The following is a 21784-nucleotide window of genomic DNA, read 5'->3' as shown; positions in this document are numbered from 1 at the left end:
CAAGAATGAAAGCTTAAGGACAAAAGTTCATGCCATTCGGAGGCTATTTAATCAATTTGAGGAGGTGCAATTATATCATATTCCTAGGAAACAAAATGAAGATGCTGATTTACTTGCACAACAAGCCGTTGCATGTGTAAAGAAAGAAGTGCAGGTCATCATGGTGGCGGCTGCTATGAAGCAGCCGAGGTACCAGGGATTGGAGTCATTGGCTCCCATCATTGGCTACATTTTGGAGGGTGAGTTTCTACCAGACTTCACAAAAGCTCAGAAGAGGAGACTCATGAAGAAGGCAAGCATGTATCTCTTCCTAGAAGGCTCCCTCTATCAAAGAGGGAAGGATAAAGTGTGCAGAAGAGTACCAACTATCGCGGAAATTCCAGCCATTCTAAAAGGTTTGCATGAAGAGGCATGTGGTGGTCATTTTTCCCAAGAATTAACTGTGAAGAAGATTTTGCTTGCGGGGTATGTTTGGCCAAGTCTGCATGTGGATGTCCAACATTGGTGTAAAAGTTGTCACAATTGTCGGGTAGATGGGAATAGAAGATTGATTTATGGTCCAAGGCAAATTGTGCTTGCAAATGGACCCTTTGAAAAGTGGGGCATTGATGCTATGGGTCCTCTGCTTAGGACAAAAAATGGTAAACTCTACATTCTAGTGGCTGTAGACTATATGACTAGGTGGGTGGAAGCACAAAGTGTGGCAAAGGTAAATGAGAGGACAGTGAGCAAATTCGTCTACACTCACATTTGTTGTAGATTTGGCACACCTTTGGAGATTGTTTCTGATAATGGTCCAGGGTTTAGAAAGGGATTGCTCACAGAAGTCTGTGAAGAACTTCACATTCTACATTGTCACAGTACACCCTACTATCCCCAATCAAATGGTTTGGTAGAAAAAGCTAATGGTGTCATTGCAGGCATCATTAGAAAGATGGTGACAAACAAGACAAGTTGTGGGATGACTTCTTGGATGGTGCCTTGTGGGTGTATCGAACCACATATAGGGAAGCCACGGAGTTCACACCATTTCACTTGGTCTATGGTCAAGAGGCTTTACAGCCAATTGAACTAAACATTCCAACAATGCGACTTCATGGAAAATCAGCACAAGATGATCAAGAAGCATGGATGGATCGACTTCTTACCTTAGTTGAGCTTGAGTGGAAAAGAGAAGCAGCATACGAGTGCTATAAGAGGAAAGCCACACAGACAAAGGAGAAGCTTGACAAGAAACTGAAGGACAAAGGCATCAATGAAGGAGATCTTGTGCTAAGGTATGACAATCGACTCGATAATCGTTTTGATGCCAAATTTGAAACAAGATGGCAGGGGCCATACATAGTCAAGAAGGCTTTCAATTCAAGTTACTATCAACTTATGGACTTGAATGGGAAAGAGCACTCCAGGAAGGTAAATGGCTATCGCTTGAAGCCTTACTTGAGTTGCCTTCTACCAAAGGATCTACCAGAGCAAAAGGCAACTATCCCATGTAAGTATTGTTCCATGAAGCATGAGTGTAACACAAACCAAAATTCCAAGGGGCCAAACAATGAAGATCTTGTCAAGGACTCTGAAGCACTCTCTTTGGAAAATATTCTTTATGATGGTACATGAATATACCATCATCCTAGGGGAGGGCTAATGATAGCCGTTTTTCGGCTCTCTGTAATTGCCATAGTGAGTTATCTCACCCTATCAAATCACTCAAACACTGTGGTTACCCTCACCCTTTCATTGTATATAGGTGTGTGTGAGTTAGGGGACTTTTCCCATATCTCCTTACTGAAATAAAAAACCCTCAATTAGCTAGTCATTGGGCTAGTTGAGCCAAAAATATAAAAAATATAAGTATAGTATGGCCCATGCGTATGTAAATATTTCTTTGTATATAGGGCCTAAATAAAAGATTTTTCATAATTATTTTGGTATTTATTTAAATATTTTTACCTAGGTGTGTGTTATTTATGCTCTGTACATTGCCTCACCATTACCACAATTTTTCTTACCATTTTTCATACTCTTTATTCCATATAGAAATATTTTCATGTAAGCTTCTCTTATATTTGGTGTAACTCTACCCCAACAAAAATCCAAAAAAAACTAGTTTTATTTATGTGTATATTTCTTCACTATTGTGATTTTTCCCTTCCTACATCTATTTTGTTTTTTTTTCTAAAAAAATAGAACACCAAAAATATTTATCTTTTTATGATGAGAGAGATTTCTTTTGACCCCTTTATATTTTTTCCATTTATATTATTTATATTTGACATGTACATATTTTTTAGACCCCTCAATATTTGATTTTCTTAGTTGTACTATTCACTTATATCATAATCTCAATTATAGACCTACCAAATAAGGTCAAGGGTAGGTGGCATGCATACATGCACTATGGAGGGCTCACTCTTGGAGGTATTCAAAAGAATCATCCAAAGAAAGACCCCACAAGGACCTTGTGCAGTGGAAAACAACGGTCGGTTTTGCTGAATTTTTAAAGTTCACTTGCTCTCCGAATTTGAAAAGGGATACAAACAAAAGTTGTAGCTCGTGGGCTGAACTTTTGCCTCAAATTTTTTCATATTTTTTTGAGCTACGAGCTGTGAGCTATGATTTTATTAGTGGACCCCAGTTTTCCCATGCTATGCAGCCACACTCTCTCTTCCACTTTATCATTTTCCTCTTTCACACACACTTCTCCACTCATCATCCCCACCTCTCTCACCACTCCTCTCTGCACCCTACTCACCTTCTCCTCAACCTTGAAGAATAAGAGAAACCATGGTGAACTCATACCTCCCACACACAATTCCATTCCAAAATTGACCACCTAGTCTCATTTTTCCTCCTCCAAATTACCCATATCTATCAAAAAAACCACAAAATTCAGCCTCTTCTCTTAAAAGACAGCATCATGGTGGTTGATTACTCAGCTTCAATTACCTTGTCTCTCAAGGAAGGTCAAGAGTGGAGAAAAAATGTACCGTCAAAGCTAGTGGACCGTCAACAAGCGTCAAAATTGGCCCTACTCAAGACACTTGGAGCATCAACCTTGTAAGAAATCCACCTTTTCTTACCTCTTAAGAGTTTTTCTTCCTTATTTGTATCCTACATGGATACTCCCATTGTAAATATCCAATTCCATTTGTAAATTAATACTAACTCTACTAACACTAACCCACTATGAAAAGTCCTATCACCTCCATTTCTCTCCTCTCTCTTTCCCCACCAACTTCTTGATAATTCCAAGCGAAAGAAATTAGATAAATTGCTGAAAATCTAACCCAACCATGGTTAGAGGAGTAACCCTAGCTTTCAAAATTGCTATAAAAGGAGGGTGTAGCTAGCACAAAAAGGGGGGAGCCATAAGCAAGAGCACTATGCTATAGCTTGAGAAGCCAAGCTCAACCTCTCTAGAAGGAGCTCTTGAGTGGAATCTCATTGTCTTATGCATGTGCATGTGTTGTGATAGGGGATTAGCAAGGGAACTCTATGCCATTGTAAGAGAGAGAGTGATCATTCAATTGAGAGTAGGAAATCTATCATTTCTCCTACTAGTGTAAGCCCAACGTTTGCTGAATCAAGGAGGGTGGATTTGGATTAAGCTTGGATACTTTGTCTCCCTTCCAACGTGAGGTAATGGACAACAATGATGCGTAAGTGTCTTGGTGTTTTTTGTTAAGTTCTTGATAGCTTGTCTCTGGTGTTGTCATCAATCTAGCCATAAATCCCACATACTGTAAGAGGGCGACAGGGTGGAGAGGACTCCCTTGGCCTTAAGGTAGTGATTGGGGTGGCTTTTCTTGTAATGTGTTGTGGTGAAATTTACGCAAGCTATGTTGAACAAATACTAATCTCGCTTTGATTTGTCATGACAGATTTGTAAGAAGGTATTAATGCAACAAGCACCCCCTCCCCCTTTCTCTCTCTTTCTTAAATATATAGTTGTGTTTGCTTGATCATTGCCGATACGTTTCAAAGCAGTGCGAGCACTCTCTCTCTCTCTCTCTCTCTCTCTCTCTCTCTCTCTCTCTCTCTCTCTCTCTCTCTCTCTCTCTCTCTCTCTCTCTCTCTCTCTACGCGTCCTAGTTCGCATCCAAAACTAGGTGGTGCCCCAAATTTGTGTAGGGTTAGGTTGCGGGTTTGTGTGTGTGTTTGTTGTTTTTTCCAACCCCAACCCAATTGAGCAGCATGGGAGCCTAGAAGAGTGCTTGGAGGCCACTCTTCTTGTTGCCCGCCCCAGACCGCCTCAGCACCTACCCAAATGTCTCGCTTGCAAAGACCTGGGAGCACTAATTAGTAAAATTCAAGTAGTATTGCATATGTGACCATGGTTGTTGCCTTTGCAATCCAAACCCCTTGGTTAGAATCTACATTGTCAATGCCCTTGGTGAGACCCTATATAGAAACTGCTCAACTAGTAGAGAACGGTGACCAATACAGTCGACCGTGTAAAAAGAAACTTCAAATCAACTTGAAAAGTTGAAATTTGTCCACTACCCCTTGGCAGCTTGTGGGCTTCTTTCCTTGAAAGTGCAAGTGTGAAAGTTCCAAAAATTGACCATCAACCCTTACTAAGTGATTTAGTAATCACGAGCTGGGTCTTACCCCAAAACTGTACTCATGTAGGCACTCTTAGTGCTAATAGGAGCGCCACTGAAGTGGGAGTCGTATTCACAACTGGATCTTTTTTGGACCCAAAAATCCATAATCTTAGGTTTTTGTGAACAGTCGTGCTGTTGAAAATGCTGGTTCATCTACACACCTTGGTAGAGATAAGCCCTTACGAGTTTAAGATGTTCAAAAACTCAACTTGATGTTTACACTCAAAGTGTGTAGTGTTAAAATAACACCCAAAAAGTTAGTAATGGCAAGACTCTTGCTTGTTCATTAAAATCGATGGGTACTTAACTGGATAGGATTGTTCGATATTGAAATCAATCATCTATGGATTACAAACAGATGGCGTTTAGCCATGCCAAAATAGGTGGTAATAGATGGCTCTTAGTCCTTTTTGTTGGCTCCTAGCCCTTCCTATTACCGTATTGACATAGAAAGATTTCAATAAAATCATGCCTAGTTTCACCTTTCCCGCATAGAAGTTGGAGAGAGAGAGAGAGAGAGAGAGAGAGAGAGAGAGAGGGAGAGAGAGAGAGAGAGAATGTTGGGTTGAGGAAAACCCCTTATTTGAATGTGTTGTATGCCCCTTGCAGATGATCCCGTGCAGACCATGTCTGTGTCTTAGCTTATCCTATAAGCGTACAACTACACACCCTCGTAGATAGAGGTTTTGCTTATCCTATGAGCATCCAACTGTGTACTTGTATCACGCCCTCATAGAGATAGGTACCATAAGTCACGTCTTGACCCACTTACCTTGTATGTGATTGGGACTGTATCAGGATACATTTGTATGGTACGTTGCCTGTGAATAAAAACAAAATGTTTGAAAACAACAACAACTGAGCTCGTCCTTGACAGAGTAGCTAGTGCTACAGCGGAAGCGTATGCAATGATGGCTGTTATACGGCCATTGTTCTAGTATGCCATGCATACAAAGAAAAAAATTGAATAATAAGCCCTTGGATTCAATGATAGCTTCAGCCATATGAGCCGTTGGTAACCGTGTCATGCACGATTATGCTGGAATGGATACATCATAGTGCAACGTTGCCTATGATCTTATATAAATGGAGTGCTAAAGATGTGTGTCATTATCATCGATATGAATTCAATCGAGAATACCTTGGCACAGAAGAGAAGCAGTGCTTCACATGAAGACAGGCAAAGCACTTTGCTTTATACAGTGGCTTCTTATGGAGTCTGCCCAAGCACTTTTCTTTGCACAGTAGAGTGATCTTTTCAAAAATGAAAAGTAAAGCATAGACAAAAACAAACATAACGTGAAAGTTGACTAACCTTGTCGCCCACTTGTGGCCAGGTTTCTGGTAGTGTGCTCGAATCTGCTCGAGTGAGTGAATGTATGTATCATATACACCCGCATGGGATGTAAAAACCTGCAACATCTTGGCAAGTTTTCCCAAGTTCTTATGATAAGAGCATATTCCAAACTATGAAAATTGCAATGCAAAATACCAAAAGGGAAGCCTTGCTTCACAAAAGAACTCATGTAGTTCTAGTGTGCATAACTACCGGATACTCTTGCCGATTTACAATGGCATAGCAAGAGAAAGTCGACTGTGTCGAGCATTCATAGATAATCGACCTTGTCAGATTGTGCAACATATTTAAAAAGCAGAAAAAAACTTGCAAGGTATGTACCTCATACCTGCTTGGCTTGTCCCTGACCATATAGATTTTCCTTGATTGACGGATGTGTAAAAATAGTTAGCTTGGAGTGCATATTAAAGTGCACTCACCATATTGCATGATAGGCTATGCAGCATATTATGAAAAATTTGCCAAACAAATTGAAATCCATGCATACCTTAAGAATTCCTTATACTGACTTGCCATGCCATCGTAATACTCAAAGGTATCTCAATCCAGAAAAGAATCTATAAATGTTTTGTCGGATACGTGTGCTTGGTTAATAGGATTTCCTATTTCCGTCTGCCAAGGGCCTTGCCCAATTTGCAAATCAGTGAAGGTTATACTTGCTTGGTTGCGACTTGCATGTCTATCATGATCCACAACCAACACCATGCGTTGCATGAGTTACGGAATTGCCATTGGTGGTAAGTTAAAATTTCTTTCTTCTTCAAGGTTCGCCCTCCTTGAGAGCTTAAACATGTATAGTGGCACTTTCTGGACATGACGGCAAGCTGTTGTCACCGCAAATAAAGCCGAGACCAAGGCCGTGCCTTCACATGTTCTAGAAATTGTGTACAACAAGGTGGAGCTTTGCCGTGATTGCCTTGGAAAGTTTCCCTTGAATTCTCAATTTTGAATTCCGGTTGCCTACAAATCTGATAGTGCTGAGTTCATATAAGTCCCTGCTGCACTTGGCCATGCAAATATGGTTCCTTTGCGGAGGCCCTTGCATGTTTATGCATGCCATGACAACCGGACACGGTTTGCTTGCATGTGGGAAAGCTCCCTTGTAAGGGTGTTTGGCCCAAACCCCTTGCAATTGGATGCCCAACATGTGAAAGCTCACCAAAAGCTATGGCGGCATCAGGTCATAGGTAGCACAGGGGAAAATCCACTCCGAGCATGCGCTACAACCCGCTTTGACCCTTCAAGCAGAACCGAAAGTGCATCCCATGGCCTGTGCGACCCTACTGAGCTCCACAGTGCCGTGTTTGGTGTTGGTTGATTGTTGGGCCCGTCCTTGCTTGGCGGCCCCTCCCATGCGGGTAGCCGAGATACTCTTTCTCCACTCAAGGGGCCATGCCTGCCTTACAATATCGAGAATAGGTTTTTCCTCATGGAGCTTGCCCATGGCCGTGCTGAGAGAGAGAAAAAAAAATCTCCATAGCCTTGCATAGGCGAGAGACCAAGAGAGAGAAGTGGAAAGAGAGAGAGAGAGAGAGAGAGAGAGAGAGAAAGAGATAATACACATGCAAAGCCACGATCTTCCTTCTCCTTCCCTCCTCCATAGCTTCTCCCTTCCCCTGAGCTATAATACCAGTGAAAGGCAGAGAGGACTAGAACATGCTAATCTCCACCCAACCATGCTCTATATAGGCCCTTGGCATGCTAAACATAGAGACCCCCTTGACTGCATGTCCATCCTGGCCCTTGGACTTTCCCGGTCCTACCCTTGGCATAAAAAATAGATGGAAACTCGGCTGTGGATATACAATCTTCTTTTAGACACGAAACAAACATAGAGTAAAGAGTTCCATGTTTTTGACCCCTGAGAATCACACGACTTCCCTTCTTGATTGACTATGAACCATTCCCAAAGGTGGTCATGTAACCCAAATCGTCAAGCTAACCAATAGATATCAAACTCTTTGCCAACTTCGAAACATGTATGACATTCTTGACTATGAATTACATGCCATTATGCACGACTAGCTTGATGTCTCCAACACCATGTATCTCAAGCTCATTGGCATCACTGAGCTTCACTTTTCCACGAGTGTGTGCATACGTAGAGAACCACTCTCATGAGGTGTCACATGGAAACAGGCTCTAGAATTTATGACCCAATTCTGATCAAAACTAACATCTTCTGCAGTAAGAGCAGTTGAACTAAGATATGCTATAAAGACTAGAACATCTGAGGAACTATGGACTTATGCATATCTACAATCTTAGGAGACTCTAGCACATTGAGCTCCTCAATCTTAGCTTTTCCCTTGCCATCATTGTCAGAATTTTTGTTATCTTGAGACATTTTCTTGTGTCTTTGCCATAGACAAAAATCTTCCTTTAAGTATCCTTTCTTATGGCAATGGTAGCACTCAACATTGCGCAAAAAAACTCTAGATTTTCTTCAAGAATTCTTGCAATCTTTACTTTTGGCACGGTTATGAGTGTGATCTCTTTGACCATTACCACTGGCAACATATGCATCACCTTGCTTGAGTAGACTGTAACCTACAACATCGTAGGAAAACTTGCTCTTAAGTGCAAAGTTGCTAATCGTTATGCAAAATATGTCCCATAAAGAGGATAAAGAGCACAATAAGAATATGGACTGCACTTTGTTGTCAATTTCTAGTACCTATGATGCCAATTGATTGAAAAGTACATTGAACCCATTCTAGTGTTCAAAAGTTGTGTCACCTTCTTTCATGCGAAGCTCGAAAAGATTCTTCATCAAGTACACTTTGTTACTTGCGCTTTTGCTCTCATTCGTGTTGCATAGCTTCTCACAAGGATTTAGCTTCACCCATTATGGTGAAATGTACAGATTCAGCTAAGTGTAAGCAAATAGTGGACTTGGATTTTGCATCTAGCATCTTCCATTGCACTTTTGTACAACCATCTCTCTCTCCACACTCAAAGATTAGCTCAAATCGACCTTTTTGGATCATCACATCTTGGATTCGTTATTTCCATATAGAGAAATTTGCACCATTGAACTCTCTAATATTGTAAATGTCCTTCGATGTCATTTTAGGAAGACTTGCGCACTATGACAAAATTGCCAAAAGTTATGGCGAGAAAACCTGGCAAGATTTTGATAGAACCTTCTTTATAATGAGAGTAAAATCTCAAGCCCAAACAGAGCTCAAAGCCTCATGAAACTCATAAATAGACTCGCAATTTTTTTTTGGCAGAGTCTCCTTTGTTCGAGGAGTGAAAACTTGACACAAAGGACACATAAAATGCATAAAATCAACTCAAAAGAGTAAAGCTAGGCATGAACTATCAACTATCACTAACAAGCAACTACCATACGTGGCATCAAGAAAAATATCCCATCAGATACATAACCTATGGCGAGAATACCATAATCAAGAACTCCAACAACTTGTATCACCAACGGTATCTCAACCTCTCCCTCTCTCTCTCTCTCTCTCTCTCTCTCTCTCTCTCTCTCTCTCTCTCTCTCTCTCTCTCTCTCTCTCTCTCTCTCTCTCTCTCTCTCTCTCAAGCGATGTCGACGCTTGAAATTTGATCATGTGTGTGTGTATGTGTGTGTGTGTGTGTGTGTGTGTCTTACATTCGCACTTCTTTGCCAATGCAAAACCCATACACACAAGAAATTGTGTGTGTGTGTGTGTGTGTGTGTGTGTGTGTGCACGCGCATGCATGCTACCCACACTATGTGCTCATTTTGCTGCACTCCTTTAGCGTTGTGAAGCCTGCACACAAGAAATTGTGTGTGTGTGTGTGTGTGCACGTGCGCGTACAACTTTCACCCTTGCAAGAAAAAAATGCATTCTACTGTATTGTACTCTACTGCAGTCTGAGAGTTGCACCTTTGTGTGGGAGAAGACGATGCCTCGTGTGGCTTGATGGCATAACGATTCCGTATAACCACGCCTTTCACCTTATATGCGCCATTGTGTGGTGTGTGGGCCGTGACTTGCCAGACAATTGCCTATGGCAATTGCGCCACACTGTGTGTGTGTGTCTCTGTGTCAAGTGTGTATTATCTACCCTCTCTGTGTATGCAGCATGCGTTTCAATACCGTGTGTGTTTAGCAAGCCTTGCGCTGCCCCTGCTTTATAGGGAGCTTCGAGCGGTGCCTTATAGGCTACTTTTTTAACACCATTTGTAGCTTGTTTTGCCAGCGCTGGCATTCAGTGAAACTAGTATGTCTATCCCCTAGTTTTAGCAAGTATACAATGTGCCTGAGTTAGAGGCTATGCAAGCTGTTAAGCTTTTATTAATTATAAAAACCTCTTTTTTATGTATAATGGCCAGTTATCTATTTGTAACTATAGTAGGTAAGAAGATTTTGCATAAATGAACTGCTAAATAGTACTTTTAAATTTGTAGGTGTTCCCGTTGTAAAAAAACCAATTACTTGGGATTTGGAAGACACCATGCCAGTGAGACCTCGATAAACTCAAGGTACACATGCGTCACTTACCATAGAGTGCACACTTTTAACCAGTATATCGTAACCATGCTCGTTTTACCTTTGTGTCCGTGTGCTCATTACTTAAGTGGCTAAAAACCAGTTATTTGGGTTTATGTAGTGTTTTTACATTCAATATTAATCAAAACTTGATAAATTCAAGGATGCTAACATGCATCTGGAGAACAGGTACAAAATAAGGGGCTTATCTATGCCAGAATAAAAGCAAAACAAAAGAGGGGATTTCCGGCTTGAAAATCCATTATCTTGTCCGTTTTGTATGCATCCTCACTCCTCCGCCAATGATGTTGTTTCCTGTGTCATTTTTAGTAAAAACTGTTAGTAAAACTTACGTCTTTTTTTTATAATGTGTAAGCCCGTGTGTGTTGTGTGGTTGTATGTCCTTAATATCATCAAGTGTTTGACGCCTTGCATCTTGTGCTCCATGTATTGTGTGTTTGTGCGTGTGTGTGTGTGTGTGTGTGTGTGTGTGTGTGTGTGTGTGTGTGTGTGTGTGTGTGCGCGTGCCGAAAGATGTGTTCATACCTTAAATATGCAAGCATTGAGTTGAGTATGGCAAGCAAGGAGCTGATCTAAAAATTTGGGGCATAAATTGTCGAACATAGAGCAAGGGGTTCACCTTGTAGGCCTGGGTGTGTGATATCCTAGAATGTTTGTCAGCATGTGTTCCATAGATTGTGTGTATGTGTGTGTGTGCGTGCGCGCACAACTTTCACCCTTGCAAGAAAAAAATGCCCTACAATTTCTAGCTCTGTTTAATTTCTCCAAGCTTTAGTATTTCAAGCTTTAATTTCCTAAGGTTGAAGTCCAACAATGCTTAATTCTCCAAGCCTTAGCATTGCAAAGGTTCAAAATTCCCCTATTTCTTCCAAGCTTCATGTGTGTGAGAAGGGGAAGAATAAGGAAAGAGTAATTGGGGGAAACAACACGCTAGAAGGAGAGAGAGTGTGTTGCCTTTATTTTATAAATGAGAAGGGTAAAATGTTGTATGTGAGTTAATAGGTGGAGGGTCTTAATCATGGGCAAGCGGCCACATGCCTTTACCCCAACACATAGTTACTTGTCTACTCTATTGGAGCCCCTTGGGTGTGCCTATGATATGCAAGAGTACATAGGGTGTCCATAGCCACTACAATACAATGTGGTGTCAAAGGTACTTTTCTACCTGCATAGGTATTGCATAGGTACATAGGTACTTCTATAGGGTATCTTTAAGAGCTACCATATGTACTCCAAAATTGTCTATAATGTTCACATATACTTTTTTTTCTATCCATAGGTACTTCAGGAGAGCCTATAATGCCCATAAGTACTTTTGTTGACCTCCATAGGTACTTCATGATTGCTTATAATGTCTAGAGTTACTTATATACTTTACAGGAACTATTTCCATAGGTACTTCAGATGTACCTATGGTGTCCCTCTTCACTTATAATGTCCAAAGTTACTTGTATACTTTACGAAAACTATTTCCATAGGTACTTCAGATGTACCAATGGTGTCTCTCTTCACTCAGGTTATTTGTATATATGAAAGAGACCTGGATGACATGGGGTTCATGAATTCTTTTTGTTATTGCAATTTTTAAGGAATTGTTGACATAATCTTAGGATTTACAAGATATTGATGTGTATTTCAGGGTTTAAAACATGCATTTGAAATAGTTGAGCCAATGTATGTTGCATAGTATGTGAAGCCATCATGCCAGCTAGTGTGAACTTTATAATTGAAATGTGAATTACCTATTACAGTTTGATTCACTATATTGCTTGCATTTACTAATGGATTCTGACCACGTCTGACTATCTTGTCATCCTTGCATATAAAGTGAAATATCTAAATGATTGGTCTAGAACTACTGTGCCTTGTTGTCAACGGAATGCTTAGGAAAGGGGAAAATCTTCGCCATTGGAAAACATAAGATTTGTGAAGAACATGATAATTAACCTTGTGTATCAAGGGCAAGGGGGCAGGTCGTTAGGGGTGGCTCCCCAGATAGCCGATGTAATTATGGTCTCTGGATGATGTCATGGCTCGGCACGAGCATGGCTAGTTCTTGTAATTTTTTGGGATGATCAATATAATTCACTCACAATTGTGAATTTTGCTATAAATAAATAAAATAAGTTATAGCAAGGGAAAGAAGTTTGTAAGATGTGGTATGTGTACCACACACACACACACACACACGCACAAAGCATAGTAGCGCTATCCTTTGAAAAATGCAAGAAGGGAGTGTATGGAAGCATGCGCGCGTGCACACACACACACACCCCTTTTTTTAAAAAAAATCTTGTTGATTCAAATTGCAAGTGGGAAACCTCAAAGCAAGGAAACCCACCAAGCAGAAAAGATACAAAAAGTGGAGCAGCATGGGGCTCCAAGGGCTATAAACAATCAAAATAAATCATATAGGCATCAAGAGTGATGTCCCCAACATCATAGGAAAAATGCAATGCGTGACCCAACAAAAATTTGAAGTAGGGAAGTGAGTCAACAAAAATTCCGTGAAACATCAAAGAGTTGCGATGGTGCCAAATGGTCTACAAAACCCAAAATCTGACCCATTCAAAAAAGATTGTAAACTGAGACTATAGAGATTGAAGCTCCCCAAAAAGCCAAAACCGTTTGTGGTAGAGGGAAAACGCAATCGAAGAGCAGCTCGACACCTGTCGAATGAAGTACCAGAAGCACCGACAACCCACAATAAGTGTGGCACAGTACCCTCAACATCATGACATCTGAGACAATGAGAAGATGCAATATGCCGAGCACTCAACAAGCTGCCAATAGGTAAAACTCCCACCAAGCAACACCATAAGAAAATACGTTCCTTCAAAGGTAGATGATTCTGCCAGATACTAGCCAAGATTTTCCTGCACCACAAGGCTGATTTGGAGACCATAGATGATTACCATGCCGCACAATCCATACATCAGATTGTAATAAAGCAGAAACATTGGCAGCAGAAATGCAGTCTAGCCTCAAGTCAGCAAGATTCCAATAAAAGAAATGTGAGTTCACATTCAAAGGAGGAATAAGGGAAAAACAGCAAGCATCCTCTGAATCTCCTGCTAGAGAGAAGAGTAATGATGCCCCAAGCAAAAGTGAGTTGCCGCATTACGAGATGAAAGAACATGTCTAGTATCATCTATCACTTGATGCACCTGGCATATTCCTTTTTGCAAAAGGAAATAGGTTTGGCGAGGAGACTGCTCAACCAAAGTCGAGGAGAAAGCCTTGCTCCAATGCAAACTCTTCAATCGAAGGGAATTGCCAAGAAGGTGTGGTCAACCATGCCATTGCATATGCCAGGTGAAAACCTTCCAGTCCATAATGAGAGAAGAAGTAAAGGGGCATCCTCGAATGTGTTCTTGAAGCTGCCCAAAAATAACCTCCCAATATGTCACCTACCAATGACCAAATGATGGTGTAGCAATATGCTCACACATATGTGACGCCATAAGTGTGCAACCCAGGGTTGTTGCTATTGCACCAAGATTGGTAACAACCATGCCATTGCATATGCCAGGTGAAAACCTTCCAGTCCATAATGAGAGAAGAAGTACAGGGGCATCCTGGAATGTGTTTTTGAAGCTGCCCAAAAATAACCTCCCAATATGTCACCTACCAATGACCAAATGATGGTGTAGCAATATGCTCACACATATGTGACGCCATAAGTGTGCAGGGTTGTTGCTATTGCACCAAGATTGGTAACAACATAGCTTTCCTAGCCAGAACATGAGTGCGCAAATCCAAAGTATTCAACCCGCCAAGGCGCTTGGGAGAACACAACTTGTCCAAGCTTGAAAGGGCGTTTTTGGCCACCGAATCCGTAGAATCAATCAAAATACCTACTAGAGTGGGGATTTTCATGTCCCGCAGGATGCAGAAACAATTAGTGTTCGCCTCCAACTTAGGAGAACAAACGACCTTACCCAGCTAAGCAGCCAACAAGGAAAGAAAGTGATGCCAAGGGCGGGGAAAATCCACCACCTCAACCCAAATTGGACACTTATGAGACGAATAAGACTCTGATAGTCTTTGGTGAGAGCCCATGGCAAAACATGAGTTATTTGTGTATTGAAGAAGAGAGGAGACATTTCAAGCAATGCATCTCGAGCATCCATGTCTATGAGTAGCACTTCATAAAACCCTCTCGCATCAAATTAAACTCCTCACGCTGCTTGCCTCTTGAGTAAAGAATCAACCCATTGGCCTACATCCTGAGCAGTAAGCATTTTGCCGAGAAGAAGAGAATCACTGCATTAAGGGAATGTTGAGCAACAAGATCCATGAGCTCGTGGATGGGAATATACACTTCCATGATAGGACCTTACCCTTCCCATGCTCGGCGTGCATCTTTGAAATCCTCATGAATACAATCTTTGATAAGAGAAAGTATCCATAGCCTGATTCTCCAAAGATTTTTAGTGCTTGTAGATACACTAATTGCCAAAATCCATCCGCTCCAGAAAACACACACACACGCGCGCGCGCGCTCTTTTTTTTAATTTCAGGAGACCTAGTATAAAAAAAAACAAATAAACCTTGCTCCTGCTGTAGAAATGTTTTTGGAAAAGATCTATTGTACACACTCTTTGAGAACCTTCATGCTACACACACACACACACACACACACACACACATGCAGACGCACGCACGCGTGCACACACACACACCTCTCACAAACCGCCTGATGGGCCGCATGTAGGCGAGAGCTATCTGCAGTCATCGACACACTCTGTAGGGCCTGCGCAATGTAGAGATTTCTCAAGGCAGAGTCGCGTGACAGAGGAGCGGTAGAAGGGATCACCACATACCCACACACACACACACACGTGCACACACACATCTTTGAGCTATGTAAATAGAGAGGAGAGTGTGTGATTTTGACACGCACACACGTCTCACACTTTTGCACTCAGCAAGAAATTGTAAAGTGGCTTTTGGATTGCAATAATGGCGGTGGATCTTGACATTCGGCCCTTGACTTCGCCATCAACTTCTCAGCTCTCAACATTGGAGAGCTACAAACATCTTGATTGAGAGAGGTTCTCTTGGACAAAGCGTTCTTCTTTGGTTTTTTATTCGGCTCTCGGCATCGACAAGCCTGGCTTTTGACATTTTTCTTTGGCATTGGCTTTGTTTCAGCATCAACGGTTCCAAGCACACACTAGCTTAGAGGCATAGTTTTTGCAACATTACTGGTGGTGAGCATTGGATCACTCTGGATAATTGGCCAAGAATGTTTTGGATCACTCTGGATAATTGGCCAAGAATGTTTTTCCAGCAAAGGTGTTTTTTTTTTTGGCAACGACACTATATGTGGAGAATTTAAGTGGTGTTTTTCTATGGGTTTGATAGATTTGACATTTATTTGCCATGTTTCTGGTTATGTATGCACTTGTGGTTACTCGTCCAAAGATTCAATCTCCGATTCTCAAGCATACAACCTAGTTGGCTGATTACAAGCATAGGTTTACAAGTTTTGTTGGATACGATTTTCTTTGATTTCTCTTTTACATGTGATAGATTTTATAGGAGCTTTTAGTTCCGATAGGAGTTCTATTCATGGTCTATGGGTTTAGAGGCATGGATTTGTGAAATGTTCTCTTTTCATAACGAATTTCCTATAGGGATTGTGAGTTTAGTCCTCGCATTTCATTTGATGCCTATTTGTGCATGGTTCTCTCATGTACATTGAGTTCCCGACGGTGCCTTTGTACGAAATTGTGGAGCCAATTTTGGCTTGTTGTTTAGGAAGTTACTGGACTATTTCTGAGACTCAATTCGAAAGATAGTCCTTTCTAATACTGGACTATAGTTGTCATGTATACTGAGACTTTTGGAGGGTCATTGGTGAAGTTTTCTTTGAGCTGAGGTATTTTCGAATGTTGAGATACCTTCAATGATAAAGGTAGTTGGAGATCCCCTTTTATGAGGCCTCACCATAGGTTATGTATAGAGAGGGACATATGCCTTTGATGCCATGTTGATGGTCTATTTGGTCCACTTTGACTTGATTTATGCACATTTTACCTTCTTGCCAGCTGATGATTGATTTTATGCACATTTTGGGTTGAGTTTTGGCTCCCCGTACAAAGGAGACTGCACAATTTTTCCTGCGACTCTAGTTCATGCATTGATAACCTTTTTTGCTACAATTCTGAATTGAGATTTTTCTCCTATTACAGAGGATATTCTTCCTTCCCCATGTTATTCGCCATAGTTTCTTGGTTTTCTTGCCATAGTGTTCAAGTCTTGCAGTTGTGGCCTCTTCTTTTGAGAAAGTTATTTGCAACATAAGGAACTTCAATGACATGAACTGTTCCATACGGAAAGAGATTTAAGATGTTTTAATCTAAAATCATAAATTAGAGCCATTCTTTGAGCCCCCAAAGGGTGATGGCTACATGGGTACACAATGGAAATGATTGGTGTCAAAGCTAGGTTTTCTATTCATCTACACCTTGTAAGTCTGTGTACTTCACTATTGTGGGTGAGGCTACGCTAAATCCTTATGGAAAAAGTTGTGCAATATGTAGAAAAGCATCAGCATAAGTAACAAATTTTACTTGATGAAGAAGCTATTTGAGTTTTGCATGAAAGAAGATGACATAGTTTATGAACACTTAATGCATTCTATGTACTTTTTAGCCAATTGACGTCACAAGGACTCGACTTTGACGAAGAGGTGTTGTCCTTCTTCTTGTTGTGCCCTCTACCTTCCTCATGGGACATTTTTTTGTACATCCATAAGCAACTCTACACCGAAGGGAAAATTGGTTTATGATGATGAGCTGCTAGTCTGCTCAGTGAAGACATTCGTAGGAAGTCTATAGAGCCTGCCAAGCAAGGTGATGCGTATGATGCTAGAGGCAAAGGGAAAAGGGGTCGCCCTCATACACTATGCTAACAGCAAGGGGATGTGTATGTTGCTAGTGGAAAAGGAAAAAGGGGTTGCCCTCATACACTATGCGAAAAGCAAGGATCATAAAAAATCTCATAGAAAATCTAGAGGTTCTGTGCAAAATGTTGGGTGCTATCATTGCAAGAAGAAAGAGCATTTAAACAAAGACTCTTATGCATGGCAAAGAGACAAGAAAAAGTCTCAGAATAGCAAGAAATCTGACAATGATGAAAAGGCAAAGCTAAGATTGAGGAGCTCAATATGGTAGAGTCTTCTAAGGCTCCGGATATGCCTGAGGTCCTAGCTTCCACATATAATCTAGTCTTTACATTAGAACTTAGCCCAATTACTCTTGTTGCAAAAGATGCCAACTTTGATTAAAATTGGGTTATAGACTTTGAAGCTAGCTTTCATGTGACACCTCATAGAGAGTCTCATGCACATACACATTCCATAGTGAAGCTTGGTGATGATTATGACCTTGACATACATGGTGTTAGAGACATTAAGCTGGTCCTACATAATCAAGAATGCCAAAAATGTCCCCAAGTTAGCAAAGAGTTTAATATGTGTTGGTCATCTTGATGACTTGGGTTACACGACAACCTTTGGGAGTGGTTCTTGGTTGACTAGGAAGGGAAACCTTATTATCCTTAGAGGTCAAAAGCATGGAACACTCTATTCTATGTTTGTCTCGTGTGTAAAAGAGGATTGTATATCCATAGTCGAGCTGCCGTTTACTGAGTTGTGGCACAACTGGCTAGGCCATATGAGCCAAAAGAGAATGAAAACATTGGCTTGTTTTGATTACTTACCAATGTTTTTTTTTTAAAACTTTTCTATGTGTGAAGATTGCATCTATGGAAAACAGACTAGGGATACTTCATCACCATTGTATACGAAGTGTTAGCCACTAGAACTTGTTCATAGCGACGTTTCCTATGTCGACCAAATCTCTAAGGGAAGCTAGCTATTTTGTGACCTTTATGTACGATTCCACTAGGAAGGTGTGGGGTTATCCTTTGCGTCATAATGATAACTACTTTTGAGAAATTCTTAGCATTTGTAATTAGCTTGGCACAAAGCTAAAAGCTTGATGATTGATAATGATGGAGAGTATATCTCCAAGGAGTTTGAGGATTTATGTAGCAAGAGAGGTATCAAGAGGTAGATTATTGATCCTTACACATCCAATTAGAATGGAGTTGCAAAAAGGATGAATCAAACGATTCAAGAGTGATTCATAGCTATGCTTTATATGAAAATATGACTCAAGGTTTTTGGACAGAGGCAGTATTGATAGTAGTACATATCATTAACAAGTCACCTAGTACGCCATTGAATTACCAGATTCTATGAACCAATTATTGAAGACCCACTAGAGATCGAATATCAACAAGAGGTGCTACAACCCGAAGTTATCCTTCGGCATGAGGACAAGGTAAGATTATCCGTTCGATGGTATTTTATTAATTTCAAAAATTATCCTTTTGAAGATGCTAGATGGATGCAAGGAATACAACTTAAGGATAGTATGAACCTTGTCAATGCTTACAATGCTACATTAGAGTAAGCAAATGTACATGTTTCTTTTAAATGATCAATGTTTTTGTCTTATAAGACTAAATTCTCTTTTTCTTGTGCACAAATTTAAGTAGTATGCATGCTTAGAATCATGTTTGTGATGACGACATCCCTCAAACACCAAGGAGAATTTGTCATTCTACTTTGGGAGAATGAAATGGACTCAAGAGTAGACATGCTTGCAGCAGCTAAGTCTCCCAAGCCCCAAATGGATTAATCATCCATCTTGGAATGATGTCGTATGGTAAAAATGGATGCTTTACCCGCTAAGAAACATAGACTGATGACTAAGGCTTTATCTCCACTACCTCATAGTCGAGGACGACTATGATTTCAACCTTAGGGTTAGCTTCATTAAAGACCTCTAAAGGTTAGTGTTAAATTTCCTTAGACCTAGGACCTTAGGCAAGCTAGGGTTGTGCTTGAGGTGGGAACCCAATCCAAGCTTGAGGTGCTTGTCGTGCTTGCTGACTAAGGTGCTTAAGGTGCTTGAGGGGGCGCAATTTTTGAGTGAGCAATTTCTGGCGAGCGCTTTTTAAGAATCGGGCAAGCGGATTTCCAAAGGAAGGGATAATCTACCCATCTATCTCTCTCTTTTGTTTCGACTCTCTCTCTCTCTCTCTCTCTCTCTCTCTTTTCAACTAAAATTTGATTGTCGTTTCACGGCCAACTTACATTCAAACAAAAAACACCATGGATGCATTCAATACATTATTAATAAGACAAACAAAAGTTCCTTACACACAGTTATGGTCTATTTCATATAGCAAACCCCAAATCTATGTGTTCCATTGCATCAAAAGTAAATATTATGGGGGGGATACATCATGGGTGAGGTGGATGAAAGAAGGGCGGTGGGGGGCCATATGCTCTGGGAGGAAACAAAGGTCGTGCCAACAGGGGCAGTGCACCAAATGATGGGGGAACTCCTCCAAATGGCAGAGGGTACGAACTATATGTGGGGGGGGCTGTAGGTAGTAAAAGAGGCAATGGATCAACTCCGAGTGGGGCCTCAGATGTGGAGGCAATGAATGTATTGGGAGACGGTCCAGCTGCATACCATGCCAAAACTGGGGCTGTGAAAGTGGGATACGGAGCTACTATACTGCCCCGCTCTGACTACTGAGTGGTGTCGGGAAAGGTGGCTCCAGCTAATGAAGCTGCTATGTCACCTGCTTCGGTTGCTCAGCTACCTGAGCTCTGACACTCCTATGAAACATCAATGTCGAGCTCTAGACAAGCACTGAAAACTGACCAATCCTTCTCACAACTGATACAATGCCTACGTAGTAGTAAACATTGTGCTGCCAATGTCCCCACTCCTGCAAAACAATCCAACACAGCATCTCCCATGTCTATGAAGGTACCTAGTAGCCATCTACAAAAAAAAAAGTAATCTTTAGATTTGTTATACCTATAATTTCATAGGAACATGAAGAAAAACTTCCAAAGAGTTTCTACCACCTGGCAAACGTTGGACTCCTCTCAACACCTCTATGATAAGGCCTGCCCATACGATCAAGCGTCACTGTGTGGAATCTGCACCTGGTAGCTTCTCTCACAACATGTCGTCATCTGCAGAGAAGCCACATACATTTACTGCAATCTCTCTATCCGCTCGATCATACCTCGAAAACCGACACCCACCGGTTCTAGGGGGTGAAAAAATGACCAGCAACAAAGTACCAACCTACGAATAACAGTAAAACGTTATTATTTTGAAATGTAAACATTGAAGTTACTATTCAGTATCAAAACAAAAAATAACATACCCCCTCTAAATAGTCCTGAATAGTCGTGCAGCTAGACTCCGACAGCCGTATGTACAATATCCTCAACAACTGGAAACGAGCTCTATCTGCCTTCAAAGTGACAATGGACAGATGTTCTGCATGACATGTCACCACAACCATGCCATCAACCAAAAGAAACTCGGTTGCCAGAAGGAATGCAGCATCCACAAGCTCACTATCCCATTGGTTCCATAAAGGAATCCCACCCGTGCTAGCTGCATGCGGCCTAGTGTGTAAGGGAAAGGCTATGTACATCAGACGTACACCACCCAATCTCAAGTTGGGGTTCATCTCCCCTATTCCTGATAGAGAGCCCAAGAATCTATGTAGTGACTGCATAGAACTGCACGCAATCTTTGTTAGCACTAAAATTGTGGACATAACTTTGATTGTAAATTAGCGTGGCTTACCTATCATTGCACAACACATCTGGAATAGCTTTTTCCAAGCACTTGACACTAGCATGCACTACAAGGTGGCGTGGCTCTACATGCATATATGTATGTAGCAACATAAGATCAAATATATCTTTCAAGCAATGCTAAAGAGAACAACACAACAGTAACCATTTTCACGTATCTAGATGGTTATCTCCCACAACTCTGGCCATGTCTGATAGGTCCTCTGCAGCTCTGCCATGTGACGGTGAACATAGAGGGGACTCATGGATGCCCCCTACTGGTCTTGGAGTGAAGGAAAGTGTCGGTCCACTGTGGCTCATAGCACCAAGGCTATGAGCATTATCGCTGACTTCTATAGAATACTCCTCAACCACATGCTCACTCTCACTATCACTGGAAACAACAACCCTCTTCTTTCTCTTCCCACCTTGCCGGTCAGCCAACGGTGCTTGCGAGTCTTTCTTTGAGGCATGTTTCTTTGTGTCCGGTTTCTTTGATGTGTTTGGAGATAGAGCATCCTCTATCACAACTACTTTCTTTCGTGACGCAGTATGCTCCGCTATTAATTAAAAAAGAACAGTTATTGAGCTCATGTTGTATTGCTGCATGGCAAAGGTA

Source organism: Adiantum capillus-veneris, chromosome 1, assembly GCF_014529385.1.
Source record: "Adiantum capillus-veneris isolate H3 chromosome 1, ASM1452938v2, whole genome shotgun sequence".
Lineage (NCBI taxonomy): Eukaryota > Viridiplantae > Streptophyta > Polypodiopsida > Polypodiales > Pteridaceae > Adiantum > Adiantum capillus-veneris.
The sequence above is the reverse complement of the archived record's forward strand: the minus strand, read 5'-3'. Positions refer to the sequence as shown.